Source organism: Eublepharis macularius, chromosome 6, assembly GCF_028583425.1.
Source record: "Eublepharis macularius isolate TG4126 chromosome 6, MPM_Emac_v1.0, whole genome shotgun sequence".
In the NCBI taxonomy this organism is placed as follows: domain Eukaryota; kingdom Metazoa; phylum Chordata; class Lepidosauria; order Squamata; family Eublepharidae; genus Eublepharis; species Eublepharis macularius.
Window position 1 is genome coordinate 62969028 of NC_072795.1, and position 9196 is coordinate 62978223.

At 42.3% G+C, this 9196-nt stretch overlaps 1 long non-coding RNA gene across 1 annotated transcript; it reads right to left on the reverse strand.

The window, feature by feature from the left end:
* Window positions 1-6417: 6417 nt before the first annotated feature.
* LOC129331780 (uncharacterized) lies at window positions 6418-7483 on the reverse strand. The gene is made up of 3 exons (XR_008597288.1): window positions 7398-7483; window positions 6884-7036; window positions 6418-6732 (listed from the first exon to the last, which is right to left on the reverse strand). It is a non-coding gene; the product is annotated as an uncharacterized LOC129331780 (long non-coding RNA).
* Window positions 7484-9196: the final 1713 nt, after the last annotated feature.

Below are 9196 nucleotides of genomic sequence, written 5' to 3' on the forward strand. Positions count from 1 at the left end.
CCTTGACACACACTGCCACTCAATAGACTGGCAAGGGGGAAAAAAGAAGAAAAATTCTGTCACAGGAACAGCATGATGTTATTTCTGGGCCGAACCCATAGGTGACATCACACCACTCTAGGATTCAGTAGGTTAAAGAATCCTATATCACTTCCATTCCGGCCCCAAAATGACATCAAACCATTACCATGGTGATGCCCCCAACTGGCTGGCAATTCTGCTTCAGAGCTTGCGAGGCTGTTTCCCTCTCATCTATTTAAACTTCAAGCTGAGAGGGAGTCTTGCAGGACTGATCCATCCACAAAGCTCTAGGTCCCATGCTTCAACTACTTGGCCCTAGACCTAGGCCTTAGAACCAAGCTCCAAACTTCAGGTCTCAGATTGAGTCTCTAGATTACCTAGGAAGATCTTGCTCCTGAGAAGGCCCTTCTCACCATGGCCCCAGAGCCGGAACAAGAATGCTATATCAATTTGTCAATTGCAGATTTTAAAAAATTTCACCCTTTCACCACTCTTCTGGCACAGGAAATGGCTGCCAGGGGGGACTGGCACAAGGAAAATGGGTCCAATATGGGGCAGAACCAGGAAAGATTCAGACTTCCCTGTTCTCAGGGTTTTGCAATGATCTTTCCAAAAAGATTATGATAAAGCAAGTTTTGGAACGACTGTGGGAAAACTGAGGAAAAGCCAGAAGGTGCGTGAGAGGCACATGATACAGTGTGGAAGCTGGAGGGAGGGGGGAGAGCAAAACCCTGTTTGAGAGTGACCTTGACCACACGATAAATCACAGGCAAAAGTATCCGCTACATGAAGCTTGCACAACATGGATTGGTTTGCAGCAGCATGTCAAATGATGCAGCACTAATCAAGAAACTACAAGTGTAATTAGACTCTAATTTCATGCGCTGGTACTCTAATTTCAGACATCAGTACATACAGCTGTTGTAAAGTGAAGTAAGACAGGAAGCTTTAAAAATAGCAAGCATCCTCACCACTTTCAGTACAAACATAACACCAACTGTGGACACTTTCAGCATGGCTCACTCACATGATATGAGTGAGATCTTTGACTGGATATCCTGTCTTGGTTGCTTTTCCCAAAATGCTGCTTCAGTGGGCTGCTGGTTCTGGCACAGCAATGCTACGTTTTTGGCCAACAGTTAAAAATCAGCCTCAGAATTATGCCTTCACTTCTGGGTTTTGCTGGAAGTGACATCATTGGCCAGGGACAATGGGAGCTCAGTCCCCCTTCCATTTCACTGGCCTGCCTCCTCCTGCCAATCAGCTGGTGATTGGTGGGCAGAGGCATGGATTGCTGGGAGATTGACTGCCATAAGTGAGCCTCTGGCAAGCCTAAGCACAGGCAGCACTCATGATATTAATACATAGCCTCCAGGTAAGGCTAGGAGACCTCCTGGAATTACGACTGATCTCTAGATTAAAGAGATCAGACCCCTGGAGAAAATGGCTGCTGTAAATGGTAGATTACGGCAATGACCCCATATCTCCAGGAATTTCCTAAATCATAGTTGGCAACCCTATCACACCTCCCCTCCTCAGTCCGAGGAGCAGCATTGAATGGAAAACCAGATACCAGAAAGGAGCTCCTTTCTTGGTATCTGAAGAAGGGAGCTCTGACTCTCAAAAGTTCATACCCTGAAAATCTTGTTGGTCTCTGAGGTGCCACTGGACTCAAATCCTGCTGTTCCACACAAGTAAGAGGCTTATTAAAATGCTGCATCCCTGAAAACTGATGGAGTCAAGTCATCTCTTAACTCTGGGGACATTTCCACCTCTTCTGCTTGGCAGTCACATTGAAACTTTTAAAAAAATCAAGTACAAACTTTTTATCCTTGCTTTGAAACAGTCATCCAAAGTTTTGCAAGGATTGAAACCTTGATTCGTGTCTGGGATATGAAGACAGTCTATGCAGCAGACATAATTACTCCCAAGTATCCTTTTCCACCAGTAGGAGTACGTTCTACTCCTTGGTTCACAGGAGAGCTGGCAGCCACGAAGGTAGGGAGGATATCTAGAGCAACATGTCAAAGCTGATGGAGCATGAGCTAGAGCTTATTCTAAAGTGCATTCTGTGGTGATGGCCACAAAAAGTTATGGTTTTTCATCGCCATGGCATCTGCTCTGCAATATTTATTTGATTGGTGAAGATTGTATTGTAAGTTGGATCCTAAGAGCTAATGAAGCCTTCAAAAGCTTTTCTGTAATTAATTTATAATGCACTTTTAGTATGAAATAAATAGTATCTGATCCAGGTTAGATTCTCCATTAATATCAGTTTAAGTGATGGATGTTCCTCAGGGTTCTGCTTGTCATGTTCACATTTGTTTGTTTGTTTGTTTGTTTGTTTGTTTGTTTGTTTGTTTGTTTGTTTGTTTGTTTGTTTGTTTGTTTGTTTGTTTGTTTGTTTGTTTGTTTGTACCCAAAGTGTCTTACAACAGAAAAATACTATATAAATATTCCAAGAAACAACAAACTACATTTGGGGCTAGTCTTGTGTTGTCCAGTAGCACAAACTATAAGCCATGGGCTAAAAGCCAAAAGATCAGGTACCCTTTGGCTCTTGCCCTTCAGCTCACACTCACTGGCTCAGCCTCTGTCATCTCCAAGCTGCTTTATAAAGTGCCTGAAACAGGAAAGGAAGAGAAAATTTCAAGTATGATGTTGCAGCTCATACAGATGTTCCTTCCATCAAGTGTCACCAATGCCTTTCAATTCTCTATATTGGACAGATCAAAGATAAATGGATATAAATCTGATATCAAAAACCACAACATTAAAAAAAGAGTCGGAGAACATTTTAAGCTTCCAATACATTTCAACACTGACCTAGGAGTAGCAGTTCTCAAGCAGAGAAACTTCAAAGGAAAATTACAATCCGAGATTGCTGAAACTGAGTTTTTTGCAAATTTGGAACAATAGATCTTCCAGGGCTTAATAAGGATATTGGATTCTTCTCTCACTAAAGATGCTGATTTCTGCTTTTCTGTCAAGGTAATTACAGTATTATTATACTTTACACCCTTATTTTAATTACCTTTCCCACCTTCTGTATGGATAAAACCCTACATACTTCCACTTCTAAATGTATCTGAAGAAGGGAGTTTTGACTCTTGAAAGCTCATTCCCTGGGAATCTAATTGGTCTTTGAGGTGCTGCTGTATACAAATCTTCTTCTGCTGCTGCTGACCAAAACAGCTATCCACCTGAAACTCACTTCATATATTATATTTTATAGCTGTAGAAGGTAAACAAAAGAGAGATTTTGATCCTACCTGTCATGGCCAATAGTAGATCAACATTTTAGACATAAGTCTACATATTTTAGCAAAAAGAAAGTAGGCTAAATCCTATGTTTCATCATATATTTGTTCAACAGGCTGATGGATGAGCACTGTCTATTAATAAAAAGTATTTATTTTAGGTGTAGTTGCAGTCTTGACTGCCAGAATTAGGTACAATAAGTGGATGAACCAGTTCTGCTTGAAAGTTGAGTCAGTTTCATACTTGGTTCTTGCAGGTTTTTAATAATCTGACATCGCTATCTAAGAATACTGATTAAGGTTGCCGCCAGACTCTAGGTGGTGCCTGAAATTCTTCTGAAATTAACTAATCTCCAAAATATAGAGATCTGTTACTCTGCAGAAAATGGCAGCTCAGAGGGCAAACTCTGTGGTATCACATTCTCACTGAGTTCCATCCCAAGGCACTGCACCCAAATCTCCAGGAATTTTACAAGCTGGAGTGAGCAACCATAACACTGAGTCAAGATAAATGCTAGGGAAACAAGAAAATTCTGAGTAAATGTGCCTAGACTCTGATGCCAGTAATCTTTAGCATACAAGGGTTTGTCATGTTCCAATTCTAGTTTATTGTCCATTTTTTGTTCCTTGTTAATTTTCTCTGTAGGTCCAAAGCCAGAGATTTTATGTTAAGAGTAAGCCTGAAAGTCCACCACAGGGAGTGGGGGGTTGGGAATCATAAGTCAGTCTGAAGCAGCAGAAACCCAGCTTTAAGTCTGATCTATTAAAAGTACTTTAATTGGTTTTTAAAACATTTTACTTATTGTTTATTAATTTTTTAAAAAATACTTGAATTGTAATCCTAAGAATGTTTTCCTGGGAGTTAGCCTTATTGCATAAAATGGGAATTGTGTCTGCATAGACCTAGTTACAACTGATCTCTTCGTCTATTAATTCAGACTGAGTTGGACTTTGAGTACCAGGTGCCCAAGTGCTCATCTGGATTGTAAATGGAGGTATAGCATTCAAAACAGAGAAGTTATATCTGTTCCATCTAGCATTATCTGACCAAAGTTTTGCACTTCACCAACATAAGACAACATCCTCATTAGTGGAAAAGGTTGTGTCTTATCAAGCTACATCATTTGTTTGCTTGTTTGCTTGTTAGATTTATATACTCTCCCTCAAACAAGGCCTCTGAACTAAGGGATGACAAGAACGTGCACGCTAAAGGGTGTTTTTCAGAATTCTTTCTCAAAAGTGGCATCTGAACACAGTCCACGTTTCAGTCTAATGCAGGGCCTTAGGTTCATATCGTCCTAGACTGTTTCATCCCACTGTCTCTTACCCATTGCAGGCTCTCATTGGGAACTTTATCTGATGTTTTGCTAGTGATTCCTTACTTTTTAAATGATTTTTAAAAACAATTTTAGCATTAGTATAGGAGTACAGGTCTACGAGCCCACAAAGGCCCTAGGCACCAGTGCAGGTGGAGTTACATTGTATCCTATGGTCTCTTGGTAGAGAAAAGAAAGAATTAAAAAATAATTCCAAGGAGCTGAGAGAATAGCAACTACACTGGAGTCATAGTGACACTGCCCATGCCCACCAATCACCAAGCCAGTGATAATGACTCCTTAAAGGTAAAGGTAGACCCATGGGGGGACATTGCATCATGTCGTTTTCTTGGCAGACTTTTTACAGGGTAGTTTGCCATTGCCTTCCCCAGTCATACACCCAGGAACCTGGGTACTGATTTTACCGACCTTGGAAGGATGGAAGGCTGAGTCAACCTTGAGCTAGCTACCTGAACTTGGCTTCCACCGGGATCGAACTCAGGTCATGATGAGCAGAGCTTGGGCTGCAGTACTGCAGCTTACCACTCTGCGCCACGGGGCTCTAGAATGACTCGTTAGCAGCCATATATACAAGCAGACAACCTCTGAAGCTGACACATATCCCTGACATCAGCCTTTCCCAGCCACCTGCAGAACACAACAAAGGAAAGAACATAGCAAATGCAGCACCTTCTGTTGTATGCAGGACTATGGCATGCCTAGTAGGCACCCTGTAATTATCACAGCCCTGGGAGCTCTGTGGATGGAGGTGCTGAATCCTGTCCTGCAATCACAAGTGTACTCACAGAGAAGACAACATGGCCCTGTATCACCCAGAATCCTCCACCAGTCACTGGGCAGAGGGAAAATCCCTGGCCTTTTCCAAGCAAAAGTTCAAGTCCTGGAGTGGGGGCATAAAATCCTAAAGAACAGTGTTTTGTAAGGCAACAGGGATGCAGACACTAGGACAGCAAAAAGAGAACACACAACTGCATATTAACTGAAGGCATTCCGATCATCACTGTGGAAAATCACTTATGTAAGAAAGAGGAATGAAGGGGTTTAAGTCCCTTTGAGGAGAAAACTCCGAATAAGGCAGTGTTCACTTTTTGTCACAATAGAAGGAGGAGGAGACAGAACTAGAATTCACACACTGCAGTGCATTCCTTAAATCATACAGTCAACTAGGCAGATAAGAAGAAGATACATCATGGGGCATTTGCAATCCTCCACTGACCCGGTTTTGAAACCAGACATATGTATCAGGAGGACAAGAAAGACTCCAAAAAAGCACAGCTCAGTGCTAGCTTAGAATGCCTGTGGTTCCTGGTTCAGGCTCTGCATGGGCTAACTGCCAGACAGTCCTGAAAGGAGTCCCAGGCACAGCTGAGATTTTATCAGATCGAAATGCTTTGATGGACCACTGATGCTGATTGGCTCCTCCAGACACTAATGATTTTGCTTAGCACCATTCTGTGTGGCCATCCCTCCACTTGATTAATGAGGTTAAATACTGAGGCTGCGGTTAATCCCCATAGCCTTCATTCTCTATCTCCCCCCATGCCCTGGTCATGTATCCTGCATAGTTTATCACACATCAGCAGTGATTGGGGGACTTAAACACTATGGAGTCTTCTGTACAACTGTACAGACATTGGAGAACACTTTCAACCATCACTGTGAGTCCCAGACAGAAGACTGAGGAGGTTAGTGATGAGCATTGGGCTGTAGCAAACCCCATACACTAATAAAAATAGAGAAACAATTGTGAAACAATACAAACATTTATTGAACAGCATCAGGAACACAGTTCTGAAAGCAAGGTAGATGAATGAGGTTGCTGACTCTTTTGTTCTAGCAATGCTCCTGTGCCTTTGAAAGCTACAATGACAAACTACAGAATCACCCCTATCACTTCTTTCTCACAACAGGTCAATCAGCACTGTTCAAATAATTGACCATTAAACAGCTTACAGTAGTTCAAGAGCCAGGTTAGAACAAGATAGCGGGCAACCTCAGAGCACAGCATCTAGATGTGCAACGGTCACTGCAACTGTTGGTTGTCTGGGAGCCTCAGCATGTAGTTGGCACTGTACTATGAATGGGATCCATCCTGGCTTCTGTTGAAGGGCTGCCTAGGAAGAGTCAAAAGAGACACAAGGCGGTAATGAGTAATATTCAACATTAACACCAAACAGCAATTGGCTCAAGCACTCTGCTCATGATATGAGCTACAAGTTTAAGACAGCAGCATGACTCATGGGCTTTTCCAATTCCTATACTCACCTCTATTTACCCTTGGGGGATCCCACACAGCTAGATTCACCTGTTGGGGGTGTTAGTGTAGTCTCTGGGAAAATATTTACACATCCCTGGCAGGGAGTTGCATTGGAATTCTGTCTGCAGTTTCAGTTCGGGTTGTTCCTTGGAGCTCTGATCCTGCAAGTCAAAAGGGGTCATCATAAATGTTTGGCCAGCTGTGGGCTTGCACTGACATGACACTGCACCAACTTTATGGTGATGTTTCTCTATTTTTACTGTTCTTAACTTTGTATTGTGACGGCCTTTGGCCATATACAATTAAACCCAACTGAAACTGAAACTGGTGATGTTTCAAAAGCAAATCTTCAGTTTCTGCAGAGTACACATTTGCCCTGTTCCTCTATACAGGAAATAGTGCTAGTGTGTGTTAAGGAAGAAAGACTGGTTGAACCAATGTATAGTAGGTACATGTTGGGTTGGGAAATAGATCTACAATAATAAAAAATATTTGAGGCAGTGGATCCCTTCTGTTGCTTACCTGCACAGGGCTTGCATCCCCAGCTGGACAGGTAGAGGTTCCAGACTGAAGTTCGTGGCCTGAGGTGGAGTTCCTGTAAGGGTTCTGAGAAAAGCAGTATTAACAACATGCTGTTACAGGGCTTGTTCTTGTGCGTGTGTGTGTGTGCATGTACACATGCACAAAGTGCTCAGGGTCACTCTAAATGTTACTTCTTTCACGAGTTCTGCCTGGAGCCAACCCATGTTTTGTGCAGTCATACAGCAGCTTTGGGGGACAGCTTATATTAAAAAAGAAGGGCCGAAATGGGCTTGGAAAGCTGCTGCCAGGGGAGTGTTCAGTGAGGACAGGACCTTTACAGAAGTTATTCAGTGATGAGTACAAAGCATTCTGCACATGCTCAGAGGTACATATTCCTTCTCGCAGCCAAGTTGTAGCAAGATGGTTTGCAATGAATAATAAAAAAACAGCTATCAGATCAAATGACTAGGATCGATTTTTCTCCCTCCTACATTCACTCTCACAGCTCAAATTAACCCAGAAGCAAATGTTGCTAGTGTTTATCAGTGTAAACAATATTTATAGGAGAAACAACCAACTTTATCATGAGTATTTTAATTTCAATGGGAAAATCTAATTCTGAATATCATTAGCACAAAATTCACTGTGGCAGGATTTGAATGCAGAATAGATTCAGGGACTAGTACATTTTTTACACATTCATTTTAATTGGACAACTTTGGTAAATATAAACTGAGATCTCAATAATTAGATGATCTGTTTGAGAACACCAGTTTAAACAAATTCAAAACACGAATTTTGGTATAAATTCACTGGGGCTGCCAGCTCAGTCCTGACAACATCTGTATTTATCAAAACAACAGCACTTGCAAAAGGATATAATCAATGACTTACTGCAAATTTATAGAAAATATTTCATCTATTTAAAGTGCTCAGTGCAAAAGTGTGATACCAAAAACTTTCAATTTCTTAACAACCACTATTATACAAAATTCTTACAAATCAATTGCAAAAGACAAATTTCGACCGTGTCCCTTTAAGGCAGTCCCACAGTAGGTAGCAATGTCCTCAAGTATGTGTTTATTCTTTTCATTGAAGACTGGAGACTCCCTTGTAAAGACTGTTGAATGAATGATGAAAAATTGTCCAATGTACAATCTATTGGGGACCAATAGTTGAAAAGAAAAAAATCCGACTGTGACCGGAAATATCCCTTATCATCAAAGCAGGAAGGTAAGTACGATGATATTGTAACAAGGTTGATATTGACTAATCTTGTATCTTTTTAACAGGTGGATCTCAAGGATGGAGGGAGAGCCCAACCAGGGGCCCCCCTGGCCCTACAAGCTGCCGGCTTGATCGTTCAGCTTGTTTCACAGCACATCCACTTCCTCAGGGGCCACTCTTGTTTCCACCAATACAGAAATAATGTTCACCAATGAAACCAAAAAACATTCACGTGCAAAGATTTAGCGCACAGCGGGACGGTGTGCGGGAGCACTGCAGAGAGGGCAGAAGGAGCTTCCAGTTTCCTCCCATCCCGCTTTTGCCAGCAGGAAGGCAGGCAGGCGACTTTCCACTGGCAAAAGTGGGGTGGGAGGGAAACTGGAAGCTCCTTCTCCCCTCTCTGCAGTGCTCCCTCGCAGCACTGGGCAAATGAGCCCTTTTAAGGCAAATCCCCACGATGTACATCTGTCTGTGAGTCTGGTCACGCAGTCATCATGACCCAGCCCATGTCAGATGTACTGTGTCGCTTGCCTCTCTCCATCCTAGGAATGTCTCTTGTGGCGAAGATGAAT